General features: G+C 41.3%; 1 protein-coding gene across 5 annotated transcripts in view; it reads right to left on the bottom strand.

Annotated features, from left to right (window-relative positions):
- The window catches only part of LOC6494740 (glutamate receptor ionotropic, kainate 2), a 374,202-nt gene that overhangs the window by 241,848 nt on the left and 116,050 nt on the right, over positions 1-16,304 (bottom strand). The window contains exon 1 of one of the 5 annotated variants that reach the window (XM_044717606.1): positions 2,204-2,392. The exons of the other annotated variants lie outside the window; for them this stretch is intronic. The gene's annotated coding sequence lies outside the window, so the exon portion shown is untranslated. Of the gene's footprint in view, positions 1-2,203; positions 2,393-16,304 lie in introns of those variants that run through there. 5 annotated transcript variants of the gene reach the window in all.

Here is a 16,304-nt window from a genome sequence, read left to right as displayed (position 1 = left end):
TTATCTAAGAGCGATAGGTATTTATAGCCTTGGCACGGTGCGAGGAAACCGTATCCCATTTTTGCAAACTATCAAACGATATTGCCATCAACAAATTTCCAAGGAGTTTTTCGACTGAGTACGTTGGGTCCTCATATGGTGTCGATATAACCAATGTACTCTGGAGTTACATTCGAAAATGAAAACCCCTTGTGAAAGAACTGCAAAGGCTTCTCGCTTTGACAGAAAGGCCAAACGACACATTTCAATTGATTGTCCCCAAATTGTGCATGAGTATAATGCTCACATGGGCGACGTAGATCTCATGGACGGCCTAATGGGACGCTATCATATCAGAGCAAAAACTAGGGATGCCGCAACACGTATTTTTTATCACCTAATTGATATTATACCTAAACCATTTCCCACATTGGTTGGATCGAAACAGTGGAAAAAGAAGCAGCAATCACTGTAAAACTTCATAAATGCAATGCATATGCACGAAATGCAGTCTTCATTTAGAATAACGTAAGAAAAAATAAATTAAATATTCATTACTTGAAAATGTTTTTTTTCCACTCATAGCCCCAAGCGTGCCTTCGGCCCGCTTACCTTTCTTCTCACCTTACAGGTGAACAGCATATATTTGAGCTTAGAGGCATTCATTCACTTAAAAAAAAAATTATTTGAATAATTTTTTTCTATTATTTTGAAAAGTAGTCTTAGAGGGTTAATGTAACAAGCTGTTGCGCCTGTATCGATTAACACTATAAATTTTTTGTTAGGTAGGTTTGTTCCTGACCTTCTTCTAAAAAATAATCTTCTTGTATGTTGTTCACTTTCCTTGTTTTATTTTGTGGTTGATTTACTGTTCCCTCTTGTATCCTTTTTATACCCTTGCAGAGGGTATTATAATTTTGGTCAAAAGTGTGCAACGCAGTGAAGGAGACATCTCCGACCCTATAAAGTATATATATCTTGATCAAGAGTCGATATAAGCATGTCCGTCTGTCGGTCTGTCTGTCTGTCGGTTTCTACGCAAACTAGTCTCTCAGTTTTAGAGCTATCGAGTTGAAACTTTGCACACATCCTTTTTTTCCTTGCAGGTAGTATATAAGTCGGAACGGCCGGGATCGGTCGACTATATCCTATAGCTGCCATATAACTGATTGATCGGAAATGCCATAACTTTGGTGTTTTTTAAGTTAGAGGGTTGGGACTTTCTACACATGTTATATTTGAAAATAATATATCTAAAAATATATCCAAAATATCTAATGTACAAAATTTCATAAGGATCGGCCGACTATATCCTATAGCTGTCATAGAACGATCGAAATTGGTATAACTTTGGTGTTTTAAGTTAGAAAGATGGGATTTGGTACAGATTCTATTTTGGGAAAAATAATCTGGTTTGTCGAATTTCATAAGGATCGGCCGACTATATCCTATAGCTGCCATATAACTGATTGATCGGAAATGCTGATCGGGCGTTTTCTTGGCACTTTTAATGTTGATCACAATAATCAACCGGGATGAAATCACGTCGGGGTCACCAAATGTTGAGCTATTAATAATTTTTAATAGCAGCCGAATAACTATACGCGTTTCAAATTATAGTTTCAATATATTTGTTTTGGGCTCAATTTAACCCTAATATATGCGGCTCCAATCAACTCCAAATCACAACAAACGCCAAACCAAGAGCTTGCGCAGAGGCTGAACTAAAGCTCCCCAAAGCGCATACGCAACAAATACCAATAAAGCGCATGCGAAACTGGGGACAAAACAGAGACGAAACATGCTGATAACAACAGCTGCAGCTTAGCATATTATAATTATTTTATATGCATTCTTTGGTGGCTGCTTGGCCCAACACAACGACTTAAGACCTATTAAAGGTTCACAGTTTAAGTCAATAACTAAAAATTCGATATTGTTGCAACTTTTTGAATTTAAATCAATACAGTCTGCCCTAGCCAATCCATAGTTGTTAACTTCGACATTGTTATAATCAAAAGCAAAGGAACTTTTCCTTCTTAATTTCTAATTTTAGATTTTCGTCTATATTTATTGGGATGCAGTTGACGTCTGCTCCAGTATCTACCTTAAATTTAATATTTACTACATTTATTTGAAAGGGTTTCGGGGTTACGTTCACCACTTCGTCTGCATTTACTTATTCTTAAGCTATTAGTTAAAACAAGATCATTTGCATTTTTACCTGACTCTAGCCAATTAATTGAAGATCCAGAAGATTGTTTGTTACTCCGTTTTTTCTGCTGCTTACAGTATCTTGCAAAACGTCCCAGTTTTCCACAACCATGACATGTCGCCTCCTTGACTCGGCACTCGACCAGATGATTTGTGTTAAATATAGCTCCACAATTATAGCATTTGCATTTGCAATAGCATTGATTATACTTCTCTCCAACAAAACACGTGGTTTTCCGTAGCAGTTTCATAGGCTTTGCACTCGTTTAGCACATCCTCTAGCTTCATATTTTTTGACTCTAGAAGCTTTAGTTTAGTAGCCTTTTGTCGTTTATGCAAATAATTATATGATCCATTAGCATCGTTTCTTCATACTTCTGCCCACAGGTACAATCAAAATCGCATGACTGTATTTGCTTGCGTAGTTGCGTTTCGAATTCAATAAAAGGCTATCCATCTGCCTTTATAATATTATTGAATTTATAGGTTTCCATTGCAGTAATTCGAAATCGACTACTGTATTGGTCGAGCGCTTTCAGTACATCGTCCAGTGAGCGACAGCTTGCACAGTTGATGATGAAGACTGTTTGTTGTTCCATCGTTGGGAAACATTGCATTGTAGATTCCCGTTGCTTTATATCCGCCAACCGCAAGAATGTCGCTAAATTCTTAGGCTCTGGATCCGCATCTTTTCCAGAAGCCAACATGTGCATAATAAAGCTTTGATTCCACTTTGGCCATTCTTCGTACCAATATTGAGCAATCCAACTCTGATAGTGCTCTATCCATTCTAACAATTATTTTTTACTTCTGACACCATATAATAAGCCTTTATAGTTTTAGTTTAAGCCATGTGCTTTTTATATTTTATCCATCTTTCGCCACGCTTACTAGTATGACCATTCTTCGATAACAATATATTACTTAATATATATGAAACTATAAAAATACTTAATTTATACTATTATTACATTGGCTCAATACGATATACAGTGAATTCGACCAACGGAATGCTCGTGTGGAACATCAAAAAGTTCTCGGTTTCTTATACCTGAGTGATCGTCAGTCGATACAAGTCTCGAGCTTTTTTACCTGTGATGGGTAGTGGTCTTCTCGATGGAAGGTGGGTTTGTATTTTTGTAATATCCGAAGAGGACATTCGCGATATTTCTGACGATGTTCAGTGCTTCGCGCCTTTGTCGTTGATGGTGCATTTACTGATCAGCATCCTGGATTTCTGGTACCTCCTGTTGCAATGTGTGAATGGTTGTGGGGCAGGCTTCGCATGCTGTTGGGCACCATTGTTTTATAGCTCGTATACGCTGCTTGACTGTCTCGATTTCTCGTGCCAATTTACTGAGGTAAAAAAATGTGATGACCGTCCACTCGGTGGATTTGCTTGATATCTGATCAGTGGCATCTATGATGGTTCACGTTGCTGATCGGAGTGATGACGGAGAATATTGGCAGTGACAGTCCGACAGGTATCACCCAGACAAGTATCATTATTAGTGCAAACATTTTCTTTTGTTTTTTTTATTGATTGTCTCCCTCCTTGCTGTTGTTGATTGGTAGCATCGCCAGTCGGTGGATGGCCCGTACTATAATATCGGACGTTGTTCAAATTTCTGCAACTCGGATCTCGCCGTTCTTTCTGGGATGGACTGCTAATGTGCGTCCGAGTGGCCAATTCAACGGAACGATGTTGTCTTCCTTTATTATGACGAGATCACCAATCTTTACCGTCATGCAACTTCTTGTCCACTTTGACCGATTCTGTAATTCATTAAGTAACTCGTGGGTCCAGCTCGTCCAAAATTCGATTCTGAGTGAGTAACCCAGACCGACGCCTTGATTGGTGAATAACGTGTGTTGCCGTTAGAGCAACGTTCTTCAATCAGAAAATGCCCTGGCGATAATGCCGTGAGATCCCTTAGGCTGGAAGAGACAGATGTCAAAGGGCGAGAATTTAGAATGGCTTCAATGTCGGTCATTATGGTTTCTTCATGGGTTTCTTCAAAGCGTTCGTTTCAGTAAATGTTTTGCTTATTTTATTGTATGACTATAGTATTATACTTATGGTATAAACTTGAATTCTATGCTTAGATTCACGCAGGTCTTGTGTATCATTGCTTTTGCATCATCGGCGAATATTGCTTCCTTAATTGCTGATAATTCGTTGTAGGCTCCAACAAAATTGGCGCGTTGTCACTATAGATTTTAGATGGCAGTCTCCGTCGTTTGCAAAATCTCTTTAAAGCTGCCAAGAAGGCTTGGGTAGACAAATCTGTTACTACCTCAAAGTGTACTGACTTTGTTGAAAAACAACAAAACACTGCTAGATGTGGTCGTTTATGTGGTCGTTTCCCTCGGATTTTATGGTCAAACCAAAAAGACCCGAAGTAGTCCACTCCGCAATTTTTGAAGAACTTCGGGTCTATGTTGAACCCGATCCGTCAGGAGTTGACTTATTATTTCATTCAACAATTTAGGTCGGATTCGGCAACATCAGACACAACGGCTGACTGTTTTTTGGGCCAATTCCTATCCTCTTAATGACCAGAAACGTTGCTATCGGTTTTCACTCATTTTGCGATCTGAGCTGCTAATTCCGCTGCACAGAGTTCGAAGCGTGGTAAAGTTTGTTTCATTAGGAGGCTACCCGAACTTATTGTGGTAGAGGATCAAAGACTTTCACAAGTTCTGAACACACGATCCTCTTAGTGATGATTCCTGTGCCTTCTGTCGCCGCACGTCCTTGAAGCAAATCTAAAATAATTGATTGACCGGGTGTATCTAAAATAATTCCGAGCGTTTTGACGGTTAGGTTGGTAAAGTTACTGAAGTCGAGATTCTTTCCTTGGTCTTCTTCCGGAATGTCTGCTAGTATTGCTGGATAGGTTTCAAACCATTTTCTTAGTTTAAATTTTTCTTCTCCCAATAGTTGATGTCTTTTACTTAATGTTGATGTCTTTCACTTATGGTTGGGCCAGATGCTGAGGTGCTGATTCCGCCAAATGTTGCAAGCATCGGGTGGCCAGGTATGGAGCTGTTGCTGTGCCATAGGTGACAGTGTTCAGTTGATAATGGTTCCATAGGCTTGCGTCTCCATAATATAATCTGAAACTTGCGGTCGCCTGGGTGTATCATAATCTGTCGGTACATTTTCTCCACGTCTGATGTGATTACATATTGGTACGATCGGAACCGTAACAGAATGAATAGCAATTCGCTTTGAACTGTTGGCCAATCCGTAGGAGATTACTTAAAACTCTTTCCACTTGTAGTCGTTGCTGATGTGTCAAATACAGCTCTAAGTTTTGTGGTAATACTGTCAGGTTTTAGCACACAATGATGTGGCATGACATAATGGTTTGATGTTAATTGTATAGTCGTTAATCTAGTCATATTCCATCACTCCTCGTATTGATCCATAAATTGTATGTATTTTCTCTGGAGATGAGGATCCCGTTGAAGTCTCCTTTCCAATGCTTAGAAACTCCGATATGCCATTGGAAGGGAATTCCCCAGTGTTTGTGGGGAATACGCACACTTAATATTTTGTCTGTCTTTTTTTCGATATTTTCCATGAAATGCTGTTCGTATAACTTCTCGTCAGTGGCAAGAGCCTTTGGGTTCCCTTTGAGGGTGTTTAACTTCCCAAACTGTTCGAGCAGGTTCTCGATTCTTGCTTCTTCCATGGCTGATATGAAACTGCTTATGGGTGGATTTGTTTGTACGTCAGACCTGGTTGTTGCTGGTCCGTATACAATCCATCCTAACGGCGTCCGTTGAAGCAATGGCTGTCCCTGCCCTAGGTTTATTTGTAGCGGCTTGATGAGTTGTGGGAGATATTCTGCACCTAGCAGCAAATCGATACCATCTGGCTGTGTGAAGGTGGGATCTGCCAAGCGAATTTCTAGTGGAATGTTTTTCGGGCGCAGAATTGTTTCAGATGACATGACTTCTGGTAGAATATACGCCACTACTTGTGTTTTGAAATTAGTAGTTAATGAAAACATATGTAATACTGTTTGGGAGTTCGCTCGTTTTGTGCCTCCTATGCCCTTTATGGTAAAGTCGGTTAGTGCTGATTGAACTCCGAGTATATTTGCCAGTTCCTGAGAAATTAAATTGTGAGTTAAAGTTAACTTGTGATCTGGAATCGAATACTGCGCGGCATTTGTGTCGTGCGGTAGGACCTTTGTCCTTGGTCCTTGATCGAGGCCGAGTCTTCTAGGGAAGCTGGGAGAGTGAGTGAAAGACCCCCCGTGGGTAAGTCTGCCATTCAAGTTGGAAAGCTTCCTTGAAGAGTTAGGAGTACAGGCTGAAGGACCCCCCGTGGGTAAGTCCGACAGTCCTAAGTGCGGGCTATTAAAGCGAGTGAGCGAGGATATACGAAAATAGCTTAAGGACCCCCTGTGGGTAAGTCCGGCGGCGGTACGCGAATCGAGCAAGGAGCAAGGGGAAAAGGATCAAGGATCCGCGGCAAAGCTGAGGCCCAAGGATGGAGTTATTCCCGGACACGACAGGTATCCTGGTGTAGTGGCGTCAACGACGGATCAGCCTGGCGTACGCCTTGTCTGCTCCTGACCGTTCGATCCAGGTGTGATCCTGTAACGCGAGGGATAGCCAACCCGGGAACTCAAGCCCAATAGTGAAACCAGGCAGGGACACCCCGGGAAGTCAAGAGAATCCTGATCCAGGCGCTGGAGCGTATGCACAGCAGACCACCTGGAGTCAAAGGAGACGCGACGCCCAAACCTCTGGCTTACCATAGATCCTGCGGGGCGTAGGCACGCAGGTGTTTGGAGGCAAGTGGCGAACGCGACCGGGGGCGTGTCCTGTACGGTAGGAAGGCCCTTCGTGCCCTGATCCGGCCGCTAAGCAGCGAGGAGCATATCCTGCCCGGCGTATGCCTGGGAGGTGAGCCACTCGGTCTGTTAACACGGATTAGGTGCCGGCCACGGCGAAAGGGCAAATCTAGGCGAGCCAAAGGTTCCGAGTCCACGGCACCCCAACGGAGCAGCGGCAACAGGAGAGCAGCGACGACGAGGGAGCAGCAGCGACGGACAGGCAGCGGCAGCAGAAGACGACAAGCAGCAACACAGGCCCCGCAACCAGAGTCCGTGAGTCCGAACGAAGGGAACCTAGCTTTGGGAGGGCGTGCGTATTGGCACCAACCCGGAGCGGGGATCGGGGATCGACAGGAGGGCGAGCGGTCGGTCGGCTGAGCCAGACAGCCGGTGAGATTCACTTTATTGCTTTGTAAATTAATTACAATAAAGGGGATTTATTTGAAAAGAAGCAATACAGTGTTATTTCTGGGCTCGGGCAATCACGTCGAATCTATAAATTCGGCGGAACGTACCCTCAACCTCTGTGAGCTAGCCGCGGCGTTTGCTGCGAACATAGCAAAACAGTTCGTTACATTATGTTGTTGTAAGCTGGCTGGTTGTGCATGCGTTTGTTCGCGTAGATGTATAATGCAGCATTGTGTGATGATTCTTATTGCAAAAATGACATGAGAACCTAGATTTGCATGCATTGGTTGTATGGCATAGGGACAGACAGTTTGTGCAACTTAAATTGTTCCGAAGTTTACTTTTTTTTAAAAAAGAATAATTATTTTATTTCTTCACTTTTACAATTTTCTACTTAAATCGACTTATTGCTAGACCCACATTTTTTTTTTTTTTTTTTTTTTTTTTTTTTGACTAAGACTGCATTCTGGTTGCACGTTCCTCAAGACGGTCGCTGGGTGGGTAGGTCATTCCGACGAAGTCGTGATTGGTTACTCAACCTTGTTAGACCTCTCGCCAGGTGGTTAGGGTGCGACAATAGCTTGCTAAAGTACTTTTCCTTCTGTTCTGCGATCACATCTTTGACTGGAAGAATGTTTAAGTCGCGATGTATGTTTTCGTTGCGAACGTACCACGGTGCCCCGGTGATTGTTCTCAAGATCTTCGACTGAGCTCGCTGGACTATGTCAATATTGCTATTGCTGGCATTCCCCCATAACTGGGATACGTACATCCATATAGGTTTAAGTACCGAGTTATACAGCAGGACTTTATATTCAAGGCAAAGGGGAGACCGAGCGTTGATAAGCCAATGAAGGCTGCTAGCTTTTAGCTTTAGGTGGGTTCTTTAAGCTTCTATGTGCCGACGCCATGTGAGTCTTCTATCGACGTGTACTCCTAGATATGTTACCTCGTTTGCTTGCGGGAGTAGGGTGTTGTTTAGCGTAAGGGGCGGGCAGTTTTGCCTATTCAAGGTGAACGTAACGTGCTTGCATTTTTGTTCGTTTACTTTAATTCGCCAGTCTGATAGCCATTTTTCAACATCCACCAGATGAAGAGCTAGCTGCGCAGTTGCTTGCATCGGACATTTTGAGCGGCTAAGAATAGCTGTATCATCAGCAAACGTAGATGTTGTTAGTCGTGTGCTTGTCGGGATGTCTGCTGTGTAGAGAACATATAATGTTGGTCCGAGTACACTTCCTTGAGGAACTCCGGCTCCAACAGTGAATTCGTCAGATATATCTGTGTTGCACCTCACAGCAAATTTTCTGTCGTAAAGGTAAGACTCTAAAAGGTTGTGGGTATTACAAGGGAGCATTGTCTTGATCTTGTACATTAGACCTTCTAGCCAGACTCTATCAAATGCTTGAGAGACATCTAGAAATATTGCGGTACAGTACTCGCGTTTTTCGAATGCATTCCGAATTTCTGCTGTTATCCGGTTGACCTGCTCAATTGTACCGTGCTTTTCACGAAACCCAAACTGATGTGACGGGATTCCTTCCTGGATCCTTAGGTATGTGTTTATTCGAGTCAGAATGCATTTCTCAAAGAGTTTAGATAAGCATGAAAGTAGGCTTATAGGTCTATACGACGTGGGAATTGTGTGGTCTTTTCCCGGCTTTGCTATCATTATTATAATTGACTTTTTCCATCTCGCTGGAAAGTGGCCAAGTTTTGCGATGGCATTGAAGAGCTGGGTGATAGTGCAGACGGCGCAATATGGAAGCTCAATGATCATTTTGGGAGTTATGAGGTCGCAGCCTGGTGATTTTTTCGGATTTAGTTGGTTTTTGATGATATTAGCGATTTCGTTTGGGCGAAACTCGATTGGTTCATGTTGAAGCTGAGGCTCATATGGTAAAGTCGGCAGAGTAAAGGCACTAGTGGCCGGATTTGGTTGGAAGATATTTTTGAGGTGATTGGCAAACGTGCTGGCTCTGTCTGCATCGCTGCGCGCCCAGCTGCCTGTGGGATTCCTAATAGGCATCACTGTTTCTTTCGGTGAGCTTAGAGTTGGGTGAGCTCTCCATAGTGAGTGTTTTGTACTAGAAGTTGACAATTGCTCTATATAGCGGCGGTGGACATAAGCTTCTTCTTGCTGTAGGGCTTTAGTAAGTTGACGTGACGCATGTCTAAAGCTTTGCTTAGTAGATGGCGATCTGTGGAATTGCCACTCGCGACGTGAACGCCGCTTTTCGAGGACGAGCTGTTCGATTTGTAGATTTGTCTTTTTATTGCTTTGTGTATTTATAGTTTGCGATGTTGAGGCTCGAGCTGCAGAGACGAGTACAGACTCAAGTGAATTAACAAAGCTGTCTACGTTGGCTTCATCGTGGAGATGAGGACTTAGCTCAATGTGTGAGCTGATATATTTTCTGTACTTAACCCAATTGGTTTTCTGTGAGGTCAATTTTAATGGTTGTTCCAATGTTCCTGGATGTCGCAGTAGAATAAACAGGACAGGCGAGTGATCAGATGAAAGATCCGATAGGCAATTGGCGCTTATCAGATTTTTAGGGATGTTTTTGGTAATCGCAAAGTCTATTAAATCTGGTAGTTTCCTTGGGTCTGCCGGCCAGTATGTTGGTGTGCCATAAGAAACATAGTCGAGCTTGTTCTTGGCTTTGATAATTGCATTATAGAGCTGCTTCCCTTTTGGAGTCACGAGACGGGATCCCCAGTGTGTGTGCTTGGCATTGTAGTCTCCTGCTGCTATGAAGTGGTCTCCAAGTGTGTTGAAAAACTGCATAAACTCATCTTCAGCTATATTGAAGCGAGGGGGGCAGTATACGGCGGCTAGTGTAAGTTGGTTGCCAGTATTAAGTTGTATATTTATAGATGTGGCCTGTAGGTAGTTTTTAGCAAATTTGTTTTGATAATGGTGCTTTATGCGGCTTCTGATTAGAATTCCAGTCCCACCATGTGCTTTACCATCTGGATGATTTGTTCCGTAGAATGAATATCCTCGTAGTTGAAAATTGTATTTGTTTGTGAGGTGTGTTTCCGAAAGCAGCATTACATCGATGTGATTGTCGAGTAGGAATTGAGCTAACTCAAGTTTATGTTGCGAAACGCCGTTAGCGTTCCACGTAGATATCCGTAGGAAAGCCATTATTTGGATTGTTGTGAAACCAGCATTTGAATCAATAGATTTTGGTTTCGCATTAAATCTTGCATAGTTGTGCGCATAAACGACATAAATTCCGTCAGGCTTTGTTGTAGGCTGCATATCATAGCTTCAAAGTTGCTTTTTGGCTGCTCTGTTGGTTGATGTTGCTGAGCCGTGTTCGGTTCTTGATATGCTGATTGCAGAAATGAGCTTCTTGAGGCAGGTGTCGCCGGTCCTGATTTTAAGGCGCTTGCGTATGTCACATTTTTGTCAACGTTAATGGGTCCTAGTGAGGATCTGGCTGCAGTCGAGAAGAAGACTTCAGGGTTTGATCTGGACGCCATGAACTGTCCATTTTGGGTGCGGGCAGCTATTCCTTTCTGGTGGATGCGACTTTTCAGCTCCTTATAGACTGGGTATCCTCTATAATTAGCAGTGTGATTGCCACCGCAGTTGCCGCACTTTTTCGAGTTGCTGTCATCTTTGCTCGCTGGGCAGTGTGCGGAGTCATGAAGCTCTCCGCAAACTACACACACCGGGCGCAGTTTACAGTATGACCTTGTATGGCCATATTCCTGGCAGTTCGCACTAGACATCTGCATGAGTGGCAAAAAACCCACATTCAAATGCACAATGCTAAAAATGAGTTGAGTGAATTTGAGAGCAAAGCCAACATGATGTGAGAGGGATGGATCTCTTACGCCTACTCATTTGCACAATCATTTGATAGAAGGAAACGAATTGAGTGAATTGAGAACGTTGAAAACAGAGACGTTTCATTCAAATGATTCGAGTTGTAAATGTAAATAAAAGGAAATAAAAACAAATTAAATGCAGCGAATTTATATCTAATTTAAATTTGAATGCAAAAACATTATTTTGTTAATATTTTCAGAGTTAGTGGCGATTTGACAACGCTTCTCTGTTATCAAATTTCTTGCGTTTGAAAAGGTCCGTTCCGAAGCCGCGCTGCTCGCTGGAATGCAAAATATTTTGCAGCTTGTTTTGTGCAATAGCGGAAAAAATTGCTTATTTAAATGCCACCAAGCTAAAGCATTAAAATCAGGAGTGTATGCAACCTTAATATTGGAATATCCAGAAATTTCTTGTTCCACCTTGTCCTGTACTGTCTCAAATTTGGGGACATCGAAATAATCGGCAAATTCATCATCTACTAACTGGGCTGCATTATTGTTGAGGTCAGAATTGTCTTCAAGAAATTGACTCATAATTATTTTGCAATCATTAATAATGGTCTCTTTCTCAGTTTGTGAGAATTGAATTAGTTTGTTAGTTGGGGGAAAAAGGAACAAAGCTATGTTATGGTATTTTGACAGATTTGGAGTAACTGTAGATAAAATTTGGCTATTGAGTTGGAATTTAAGGCTTTTAATTATTTCTGCGTCATAGTACTCGATATTGCACGTTTTCTTTAACTTGTTTAAATTTGGCAAAATTAAATGTATCGTTGGGCGTTTAGAAGCTTCAAGTTTTTTGGACACATTCTCAAAAACTTCCAGCAATCGTACAATTGCACCTAAATGATTAATATTGATGTCATCCACTCTGCAGGTCTGCTTATTTTCTTTTAAAATTGCTGTTAGCTCTATCCAATTTATTTCAATGGACTTGAGCAAATAGTAGACGATATTCCACCGAGTTGGACAAAAACTCTTTAAAGACACCCCTAACGATGAATTATTTCCTGACTTTTTAAAATATCTGACTAGCTGGCTGCAACTTGTGACAATATTTTCCACCTCGGGAATAGCGTTAATAGCTTTTTCAACAGCGTTGTTAAGCAAGTGGTTTATGCAGTGAATTTTATCCGAGCTCGAAAAGGCTTTAATCATGTTCGACCCACGATCAGTTACGATTACGGGTTTGTCTACTTCAAGGTCACATCCAAAGTCCTTCAAAATCGCCTCTATTTTTTTCTTTATATTGGCACCTTGACAAAGAAAAAATTGTAATTATACTTGTAACATAAAGATAGAGTTAACAAACCTGTGTTGGGCGAGCCTTTCATTGACTTCATGGCCATAAGGCGATCGACCAAAACTCCCTCTCTTATGTAATGGACAGTGCACGACAAATATGCTGTTTTTAAGAAGTTATCAGTCCATATGTCACTGGTAATAGCATATCCAAAGGCTTTGTACTTTTCTATTTCCGTTTTTATTGGCCCAAAGTGGGTCAAATATATAGATTTTATGTTTCGGGATACGGTAGTTGGATGTGGTAACAGCTTATTAACATCGACATTTGCACCATATTTAGCTCCAACATTAATTAAAAATGAAGCAAACTGTTTGATGCCAGAGTCGTCAATAATGTTAAGAGGACGGCAGTTCTTAAGAACCCATTCGGTTACAACAGATAAGCCCTCGTCTTTTGTAGCTTTGTTAACTTCAACAAGAGCAGCGGTGTGGAATTTGCTGGCATTTAGGATGTAGCACTTATGTTTGACCAGGTTAGATGTGCTTCCTGTAAACTTTAAAACAGTATAGCACATCTTACAAGCTACAAAGTCATCAATTTGTTCTCCATTTTCGGTTTTTATTTTGCGGAAAAACTCCCAGACTTCGCTTCTGCCTCTCTTTTCTGTTAAGGTGTACATTCCACTTTGCAGGTTCTCTTTGATACCCACCGCGCTTTGCACAGCCTATATATTTTAAATAAATTAAATTAACTCTTAAAAACCTAAACACTAAACTTTAAAAAACTCTACAAATATATACATACAGGCTCGTCGGCTTCTTTTATAAATTCGTTGTCCATATTTCCGTTTTTTTTTTTGGCAGCTCTTTTTTTTTGATATTAAGTTAAAAATTGTTAAAAATTTGTAGACAAATTTGTAGCAGCTCTCAGAAAGAAATGTGCACGAATGATAAGAAACAACTCGAAGGATTCGGGTATACATGACATTGACATATATCTCATTTCACTTTTCGATTCGTTCATTCCCTGTCATTTCGTTTGACGTCTCAAATTACGAGAGGAACCTAAGCTTACATTCATACAATCTCATTTCAATTCCATCATTCCACTCACTTCATTCTATTCGATTCGAATGTACTCTATTAGAAGTATGTTATGAATGTAATCATGCAGATGTCTAGTTCGCACATTGTACCGGGCCATTGCGTTTGTGCGGTTCCTCAACTGTAATTCTGCGGTGCAGCAGGTACTGAAGATTGTATATTGGGTGCACTTCGTATTTCTTCAGGAGCTTGGTTTCTGGTTCAAGCTCAACCTTAAAGAGTGGCTGCGGCTTTCTATCCCTGTTAAGGATATTAAAGACTGTCTTGGCGCTAAAACCCTTCTCCTGTAGCGCCTTTTTTATCTCTGCAGGCGTTACTTCGGGCTCTATGCCCTTAAGTACGACTTGCAGGCCCTTGCTGCTTTTTAGCTGGTACGTGTAAAAGTTCTTTTTATTCTCGGTAAGATATTTTGATAATACTCTATAGTTATCTTCAGACTTCATTTGAACTTTTGTTTCTTGAATGTTGCCCTTTACAAGGGGTATTATGTGGAAGTTATCCTTACCAATAAGCTCAATAATTTTGTTGACAAGAACATTGGAACTTTTTTCGCGTATATAGATAGGCGGAGGTTTTGGCTTCCTTTTCCCAACTTCAGTGGATTCGACCGCCTCAACCTCATCGGCGTCTGCCAAGATTTTAAATCGGTTTGAGTTAATGGGCGTTTCTTTTGCTACTAGGCTAGCATTGCCACGGGTTATTTTGCGTTTGGAATTCAGGGGGCTCAGCTTCCTTTTGATTTGGATGTAGCGATCCATGCCAGTCTGCACAGCCGGCTTAATATAGTCATTGTTTTTGTTTTTGTTTTGGTTTTCGGGCAGCGCGGACGTATTACTATTTGCGCTGCTAGCTGATGACGTCGTTAAACGCGCTGTCGATACAGTTGCGGTTGTTGTTGTTGTTACTGTTGACGTTGTCAAAGAAATTGAGGTGCTAGTTACTGCACTCTTTGGCTGCAGAGACATCGATGGTATCGAGGGGGAGCAGGAACGCGCTCTCTCGCTCTCTACGTTTAAGAATTCGGTCAAGTTGGGGGTAATTGACCGAGCTTGATCGGAGCTTGCATGGTTTTTGGTTGCTTTAAAAGAGAAGTACGCGTTGTTTCTTTGTACTGAGAGCCGTATCTCGTCTAGCTCACATTGACGTTGTGTGCGAACGTCGTTTGAACTCATTGCAGTCGAGGTTGATTTAGTTTGAGTTTTAAGTGTTGTGTTTTATATTAATTAATTAATTAATTAATCAATATAAACATTAGCGATTTCATCGCAAAAAGCGTCTTTTCGCGTTATTGTAGATTTCTTAGAGCAGTCACTGCATTTTTATGATTTTATTGAATATTTTTTCCCGGAGCACAATAAAAAACACGTCTGCATGCGACGACTGCAATCGAACTAAACAATCGACCCACATTTTACTCCAGAATTATATTTTTATTCAAGCTTGGTTGAATCCCGACTTAAGACTCGCTATCAATATCGATTTACCATCAAACCTCGGCTTAAGAGAGAGACCTCAAAAATGACTATTTGTAAATCTAAACAATTGTCCTAAGAGACATTATGAGAAACGGACAATTGGCTGATGCAACAATTGACTCATTGGTGAAACTGAAAAGATCGGAAGATATATCAAATTCGGATTCAATTGTTAATCAGTCTGGCTCAGACCATAGAAAAGTTTTAGAAATATGTTAAAAGATAGAGCTGGATGTTTAGTCTGGGATAATTACTTGGCGGTTCTCAGACACGAACGTGGGGAAGTTTGACAAATAGGATATGACTCATCCGGCAGAGGCATCTGCGATTTAAAATTATGTTTATATATTGTATTAGATTAGTTAAAGTAGGGGTTTGATAACATACGTTTCCTATAATGGGAGACTTAGTTCCCATTAACGGTTCTATGAACCAGAGTCAATATATAAATACCCTAAACCATTTTGCATTTCCCAGCGGCGAAAGATTGGTGAAGCATTTCGTCGATAATAAAACGAAATAGATCCGCCGATCTATCCAGGGCAAAGAAACCAAACCATTTCTGAGGTCACAAAGGAGTGGAATAAGATTCAATTGACCTACCTCCAAAACTTGGTGAATTCCGTTCCACATCGCCTTCAAAAAGTCATAAACACACAAGGAGGATATATTTATACCCTTGCAGAGGGTATTATAATTTTGGTCAAAAGCGTGCAACGCAGTGAAGGAGACATCTCCGACCCCAAAAAGTATATGTTTAGTTACCGAGCGATTTCGGGAGTTTTATTTTTTGTGGTCCAAATATTGGCCTTAATAAAAACCAGCACAGTTCGAGATATATAGCTATAAATACAATTTATTTAATTGTTTTGGGGTTTCTACAAATGATATATGTACATATGTGACTGAGTAGGGTTGACGAACGAATTAAAATGATGACACGGGACGCGCGGCTCAACGCTTGATGCTGCGAAGCGACCGAGAGATCCCGCGAGAGAGCGAGACACACGCTAACGCATGATGGCAGATGCAGGTGGCCTATCGAATGGACGAGAGCGGGCGACGAGAATAGAGCGGGCGACGCGAACATAAATATAAAAGAAAGTGAAGTCACAAATTTAATAAATTATTGCCGCCCAAACTTCTTTCCGGCGGCTGCTTGACCCGACAGTATATA

This window comes from Drosophila ananassae (genome assembly GCF_017639315.1).
Source record: "Drosophila ananassae strain 14024-0371.13 chromosome 4 unlocalized genomic scaffold, ASM1763931v2 tig00000054, whole genome shotgun sequence".
NCBI lineage: Eukaryota > Metazoa > Arthropoda > Insecta > Diptera > Drosophilidae > Drosophila > Drosophila ananassae.
Note: the sequence above shows the minus strand (reverse complement) of the source record. Positions and strands in the feature narration are given on the sequence as shown.